We start from the raw sequence: 8317 nt of genomic DNA on the forward strand, positions 1-8317 counted from the left end.
AACCCTCTCACTCGGAGGCTTAGCTGCAGTCCAAGCACTCGCCTAAGTTATCAAGATCCTACCGAGTGAAGAGCAACCCTCTCACTCGGGGGCTTAGCTGCAGTCCAAGCACTCGCCTAAGTTATCAAAATCCTACCGAGTGAAGAGCAACCCTCTCACTCGGGGGCTTAGCTGCAGTCCAAGCACTCGCCTAAGTTATCAAAATCCTACCGAGTGATAAGCCGGACTTTCACTCGGAGGCTTAGCTGCAGCCCTATGCTCGCCTAAGTTATAAAAATCCTACCGAGTGAAGAGCAACCCTCTCACTCGGGGGGCTTAGCTGCAGTCCAAGCACTTGCCTAAGTTATCAAAATCCTGCCGAGAGAAGAGTAAACCTCTCACTCGGAGGCTTAGCTGCAGCCCAGTGCTCGCCTAAGTGGACTGAAGAATAAGTCGATCGCAGTAAAGGCGCCTTGCTTTGAACCTGCAAAAGACATTTCGAGCCAAAGGCAATCGTATTCAAGCACCAAATTCAAGTTTGAATCGATATCTAAAGGAACCGAGAGTGCTCAGGCGTTAAGCCTGTTAAGGTTTATCGGTTACAATTCCACTCGGCATACCGAGGCAAATTTAAAGCGTCGAGCCAGAAGAAGTTTTTTACCCCTCCTGTGGAGGGCTGGAAGGAGCAACGAATTCATCAAGGTCAATTCCGTCGGCGATCCGAGTGGCAGCTGCAAGGAAAGTTTCCATAAAGGACCTGAAGTCGTGCTTCTTGGTGTTGGCCACCCGAAGAGCCGCCAGCTTCTCTTCTCGCGCATCTTTACAGTGGACTCGGGCCAGACACAGAGCAACATCCGCACCACACCGAGCCGAGGACTTCTTCCATTCCTGCACTCGACCAGGGATCGTGTTCAAGCGGGCCATCAGCGACTCAAGGTCATTCTGAAGTGTCTCCTCAGGCCAGAGCGTCGAGTCGATGCGAGATGTGGCGGCCTTCAGCCTTGCGAGATAGTCCACGACAGCTGCAACACGAGACTCCAGTCGGAAAACATCCATGGCAACTTCGTCGTTCACCGGGGAATTGACGGGGTCGAGGTTTGGCTCCAGCCGGCTAGTTTCTTCTTCAAAGTTTTGACAAAATTCTGCAAGGATGATCACTAAGTCAAGGGGATGGTCGAATGGAAAAACCACAATTGGAAATGTTTGCCAAGCATAGAGGTTTACCTTCAAGCATAAGAAACAGCTTCTTGGCAAGACCACTCAGGAAGGCTTCCAGATCGGTTTTCTTCCCAGTCAATTTGCTGACTTGGTCGGTCAGGGCAGCTTTATCAGTTTTTAGTCGACTGATCTCCTTGTTGGCGATCCCAAGAGCAGCTTTCAGATTGGTATTGTCTTGTTCTAGCTTGGTGACTGAAGCTAACTTCTCGTCAGCAAGCTTGATCTTCTCAGCAAGTTCGAGGTCTTTCTTCTGTTGGGCCTCCCTTACCTTACCTGCAAGTTACAGCAAGGTCAGATTTTGAAACAAGCAAGGGGAAAAGCAGTCGTCAAGGTCTCACCAAACATACCTTCGGTCTCCTCCTTTGCCTTCGTCAGCTTCTCTTGAACCAGCTTCAAGCTCAGCACGAGTTGAGTGTGCTTGTTTTCCAGCTCAGAGTAGCGAGCCACAAGATCACAGGAGTTCTGCGAAGAACCAATCGACTAAATGTCAAATATAATTCACTTCCGAGTGAAAAAGGAAAAAACACACGCTTCTAAGACTACAGCCGAATACAAGCATTCGACCGTAGTCTCGGGGACTACACCCAGTGGGTGCACTCAGCGTGCCCCCACTAATCCTGTTGAAGACAAAGTCGACCAGTCGACCTCAAAAAAAAATGAGATGTATTCTTTAAGACTGTGATCAACTGCAAGCAGTCGACCACAGTCTCGGGGACTACACCCAGTGGGTGCACTCAGCGTGCCCCCACCGGTTTGTGAAATCCAGTCGACATAGTCGACTGACAGAAAAATTGACATCATAAAGCCTAAGGCCGACTGCCAGCAGTCGACCTTAGCCTTGGGGACTACACCCAGCGGGTGCACTCAGCGTGCCCCCGCTAACACGGAGTTTATTCGACACACCCAGTGGGTGACTACTATAAATTCCGGAAAGGAAAAGTTTTTGGTAACATATCCAACAGAACAAACAGTGGCCGACTGACCTGGACATTGCTTTGGAGGGCAGAACTGGCGTCATAAGCCGCCTGGCTCGCATCCCGGATGGTCTTCAGCTGCTCCATCATGATTCCCGCCTGGCGTATCGCCTCCTTCGCTGCGCCAGCTTGGTCCTCTGGGACGTGGTGCGTCGTGAAGAGGGAGGGCTGCTGAGCACTCGTCAATGGATCTGCGAAGGACACCGTGTGTCGAGTGGTGTTCTCTTCCTCCACAGTCAGAATCTCAGGCGCCGTCACATCCTGAGGCACCTTACTGGCGGACGCTTTTCGACTCCTCCTGCGCTTCAGCGGCTCTTCATCCTCATCATCATCAGGGAGATTGATAACAGTATTGGGTGGAGCTACGGAGAAGAATCAGGATCAGAGATCACGAGTCAGTCGACATCAAGATCAGAGATCGCGAGTCAGTCGACTAAGAACGGCGTTAAGAATACAGTACCTGGGTTCGAAGTTGCTGCGTCCTCCATCTCGTGGTCATCAGCCCGGGGTGAGGTTTCAGAAGTAGCAGCACTGCAACTCCAAAGGGTCAGTCGACTAACTTCAGCGTCGACCAGAGACAAAGTCCACACAAAATAAGAAGATTCAAACAGCACGATTACCCTGATATGGTGGGGATGGACACCTTCATCTTCGGTAGGATCTTGATCGTCTTCGACGGGGCTGCCCTGGGCTGCTTCGGCGCCTTTTCAGTCGGCACCGTAGAGGTGGTCCGAGGGCGCTTGGTCGACTGAACAGCGGTTGCAACCCCCTTGCCACGTTCAGTCGAAGGGTCGTGGACAAGCTTCGACCGCCTTTCTGAGCGCGGTGGTACGACCTCCTCCTCCTCTTCTTCCTCGTCCTCGACGTCATCTTCATCACCGTCATCATCATCATCGTCATCATCATCCTCTGCAACATCCGAGTCCCATTCCTCCTCTTCCTGGCTCTCGCCCCCGCTCGCCTCGCCCTCCTCAGTCGAAGCTTGTGCCCCATTGGGCATCGAGTACAACTCGGTGAGGGCCTAGCAGATGTCCAGACAAGGATCAGTCGACCAGTCGGCAGGGTAAACAGAAATGAATGCGACAAGAGCGCAGTGGAGAGCAGGGCAAGTGTACCTTGTTTGGATCGCTGTTGTGGTCGAGTGGAGGAATCCTTCTGGCTCCGCGTGGGTTATCCTTGTTTCCGGTAACGGCTACCATCCATCTTTCCAGAGTGACGTCGTCGACTGCTTCTGGATGGACTCTAGTCTCGTCTTCGGTCCCACGGTACAACCACATGCAGTGGCTCCGGAACTGAAGGGGCTGGATGCGACGCCTGAGGAAGACCTCCAGGAGGTCCATGCCCGTCACTCCCTCCCGAACCAACTGCACCACGCGCTCCATCAACATCTTCACGTCAGCTTTCTCCTCCGGAATCAGCTTCAGAGGGGAGGGCTTGTTCACTCGGTCCATGGTAAACGGAGGGAGTCCACTCGACTGCCCTGGCGTCGACTGGACCTGGCAGTAGAACCAAGTCGACTGCCAGCCTCTGACGGACTCGGGAAAGGTCATGGGCGGGAAGGTGCTCTTATTCCTCACCTGGATCCCCAGACCCCCACACATTTGGACGACTCGGGTTCTCTCATCACCTGGGCTCGCCTTCTTCACGGCCTGAGATCGACACGTGAATATATGCTTGAACAAACCCCAGTGCGGTCGACAGCCCAGGAAACCCTCACACATGGACACGAACGCGGCAAGATAGGCAATAGAGTTTGGGGTAAAGTGGTGGAGCTGCGCCCCAAAGAAATTCAAGAAGCCACGGAAGAAAACACTCGGCGGCAAGGAAAATCCACGATCAACATGGGTGGCCAAGAGCACACACTCACCCTCTTCTGGCTGGGGCTGCCACTCCTTCCCCGGAAGCCTCGTAGCTCCATGAGGGATCAAACCCTCGTTGGCCATGTCGAGGAGGTCATTCTCGGTGATGGTCGACTGGATCCAGTCTCCTTGGACCCAGCCCTTCGGCAGGCGGGATCTGGATGAGGACCCGCCGCGGCTGGTGGATCTTCCCTTTGCCTTCTCCGTCGCCGACGCCTTCCTCGCATGCTCCAGCGCCGCCGTCTTCTCCTTGGCCATGGTTGCCGGCGAGATGCGCGTGGGGAAGTTGTGCGGGGGCGAGAGCGAGCGCGCTGGACGGGGACGAAGGGAGCGGAGAGAGAGAGAGAATGACTGAGGCGCAGTACAACAATCCTCGCCGGGCGCATTTATAAGGTCCCTTCTGAGTGGCTGACAGGTGGGCCCGGTCGATCTAATCATATCAGGAACAGTTGTGCAGACGGGATACGTGGCGAAGAAAGCGGCGCGGAGATCGAGGCGTCTATGCCCCGTCCCCTCCGAACGCCGCGGTCCGCTCCGCTTCGCGCGCGTCCCCAAATTTCGCATCCCGTGGAATCCGCGAACGGCAGATCAGTCTGTCAGACGTGGGGTTTCCCGCGATCCGTCGCTCGGAGACCGTCGAAGCCCGAAAAATCACTCGACGAAAGAAGAGAATGGATCGAGTCGACCGAAGACAAGTTGCTCACTATCGACGAAGAAATTCTTTGGCCCAGAACAACGCACGACCAGTGTGCAAAGGTTAATCGGAAACGACATCAACTCCTTCCTCACTCGAAGCCTCAATCCATTCGGGGGCTAATGATGGGGTCATGTACCTAGGGTAGGGTCATGGACCTGATCTAAGTACCTTACCCAAGGACGCCCTTAGAAGAGGTCACCTTCCAGTCGACCAACGAGGGACTCACTCGACCGACTTGAAGGACTCGACCACGAAGACTCACTCGACCACCAGAAGGTCAAGAGGCACTCTGCACTGCAACGGCCTGTAATCAAGTAGACTTTATGATAGTAAAGGCACTTTATGTGGGGCGTTACCAGTAACGCCCCAGACTTAACTCACCTTAAACCCTCTCCTACGTGGGCTGGCTGGGGTCCTGGCGCACTCTATATAAGCCACCCCCCTCCACAGGCAGAAGGGTTCGGCACCTTGTAACTCATATACTCTTAATCCACTCGACCGCCTCCGGGCTCCGAGACGTAGGGCTGTTACTTCCTCCGAGAAGGGCCTGAACTCGTACATCCTTGGTGTTTACAACCTCTCCATAGCTAGGACCTTGCCTCTCCATACCTACCCCCCACTCTACTGTCAGGCTTAGAACCACGACACCCATGTCAACCTAGTAGCTTCCACATGGAACTCTTGCATCCGCACGGTTTTTCCATCACAAACATGTATGTTTCTCGCCTTCGCCGCCATTATCAAATGCAAGCATGGCCAATGATACTTACTAGGCCTCTCGCACTGGCACCACCGAGTCTTCAGACGCACCTCAAATGCAGCACCACCATATTGAAAACCGTCTCGTGTTGTGCCACCTGGCTCATCAATTTGATAGATCATTTCAATTCTGTCGAATATGATAACTTGTTGCCGTGAAGACTTGCTTGCTTGTAACTGCAACCATTCATCAACCTTTTCCGGATAATCCTTTTTTTCACCTATCCATTTTGTAGTCTCTTCAGAATGCCTCTGAAAGTACTCATTAAGCTTGAAGAAGGTGTACTCCACTATTGCAGTCACCGGCAATGCACGAGCACCCTTCAACACATTGTTGAAACATTCTACTAGATTGCTCGTCATGTCGCCATATCGCCTACCACCATCGTCATGAGCGTGTGCCCACTTGTGCTTCTCGCTTAAATTCCTAGTTAAGAACCCTTTTCCCCCTTCGTTCACCGCTGTAGAGAGTTTGTTGTACCGAGCATCAAAACCATCGGTGGTGAAGGCCACACATACATGGGTAAGGTCTTTGCTGAGCTCCTTGCTCTTACATGCCCGGTAAAAGTTGGCCACGAATTGCCTCATGCACCATCTATGGCGAAGCTTTGGAAATCCTGAAATAACAATGTCCATTGCCTTGAGTATGCCATGGTGCCGGTCCGATATGATGCATACCTCCCTAGCCCCAATCACATTGTGCCTAACATGACCCATGAACCACTCCCAGTTGTCTTGGTGCTTGGAAGGCACCAAAGCAAATGCAACTGGCAACATGTTGTCATTTGATGAGTGCGCCATTTCTACCATTAGTGTGCCCTTGTATCTACCGGTCAAGAACGTGCCATCTATAGACAAGACCGGACGACAATGCTGAAATGCCTCCACACATTGTCCATAACTCCAGAAGGCACGGTGGAACACTCCCTCGTGATCCTCGACCACATGAAACATGCTCGGGTTCTTATGTGCAATCGCGGCCAACAACCTCGGGAGCTGGTTGTATGCTTCTTTATAACCACCATACAACATCCTAATAGCATTTGCCTTTGCCTTCCATGCTTTCCCATACTTGACTTCATAACCAAATTGTTTTTCACCGTCCGCATGAGAAACCTCACTTTCACAGTGGGATCAAAGCCTATGTCTTTCATCCATTTGTATCCGAGATACTCAGATGTGAGTTGATGGTGTGTCGTTCGAAGTCGTTTAGATGGCAGTTTGCACCTATGAGTGGCAACACAACTTCTTAACACCCATTCTTCGGTCTCTTTAAGCTTTCTTGCATGAACCTTCCATGGGCATCGTTCTTGCTCACACTTCACGGTGTAACGCAACTTCATGTCGGAGTGCTCAACATAAATTGGCCTATGGTTCCGAATGGCATAGTCAGCCAACCAAAACTTTAGCATAGGCAAGCTCAGAAACTTCACTCCTTTCTTCAAATAAGCATTCTCGTCCTCATTCTCCACCCTTGGTTCTCCTGGATCCGGGCATGGTGTTGGCTCAATCGCCATCATTCTCATTCCACCGTCAACAACAGCTTTATGGGCAAGGCTGAGATCTTTAAACAAGTGAGTTCTTTTTTATAAGCCTGTCAGCTCAAAGTGGATTTGGTTTTCTTCCTTTGTGAATCCATCCTCGTCCAACTATTCAACTGGACCCTCATCATCCGAGTCATACACATATTGATGCCTAAAAGGCAACTCAGGATCCATGTCCTTTTGCACTATATACGCATCCAAGTCACCAACATCATTACCATGAAACCTTTCCTCTTGCTCTTCGTCGTCATCATAAGCATCTTCATCCTCTTGAATTACTTTGTCACTAGCAATCACCTCAACTTCATTTGCTTGGCTAGTTGGTGGTTGGCTAGAAGCATTGGGGGCATACAACTCAACCTTATTTGCTTAAATAGATGGTACACGGGGACGTGGTTGGCGATAAGCATTGGGGGCATCAACCACAACCTTATGCTCAACAAGTGGCACCATTGTCCTCTCGCTCATGTCATCCATTGGGGAAGAGACATGCCGGTTTAAATCAAGTGTAAACCGAGGAGATTCAACCTTGGTGGCAAACAATTCAAGTGACTTGTCTTCCGATTGGGAAACTTTTTCCTTGTATACATCCCAATGCAAATCCGAGGTGATAGGCATACTTTTCAAGCGAGATTTGGCTCCAAATCCAACATCATACCTTCCTATTAACTTAACATCAATATTGGTGTCCATCCACTTTAAGACTTGTCTCACTTTTGCAACAACATCCTCATAGCTAGGGCTTGTATCAAAAACCAATGGTTCCTCACCCGTGTCGGCATTGTTACTGAAGAATGCCTCCTTGTCCATGTAATGAACATTAACAAGTCTCTCCATCTAAAAACAACATGAATGCATTTAAGACTTCAATGAGAATTGGTGTTTATCCAAATACATCTCATCATATCCTAATTATATCAACACTAAATTATTGGTGATGTCCACAAAAGTTTCACTAATTAACACACACAAAGCAAAGTTAACCCTAATCACTAACTAACCCTAACCACCAATCTTTCTACTCAACAAGCATATATTCCTAGTACACACCATGCATATCACTATATTATCATAGTTAACCAAGCCATTCACACTAACATAAGGGAGAAAACATGAACTAGGGTTCCACCAACATGTTAAAAATGCAACCAAAATAACAAGATTTAACCAAAAAAAATTGGGTGATTTGAGGGAGATTACCACAAGCAACAAAGTGATGAAAAGATCCACCTAAGGGAACCACCTTTTGCAGAGGATTTGAGGGGGGAGCTTTAGGGGTGAGAGAGA

This window comes from Triticum dicoccoides, chromosome 4B, assembly GCF_002162155.2.
Source record: "Triticum dicoccoides isolate Atlit2015 ecotype Zavitan chromosome 4B, WEW_v2.0, whole genome shotgun sequence".
Lineage (NCBI taxonomy): Eukaryota > Viridiplantae > Streptophyta > Magnoliopsida > Poales > Poaceae > Triticum > Triticum dicoccoides.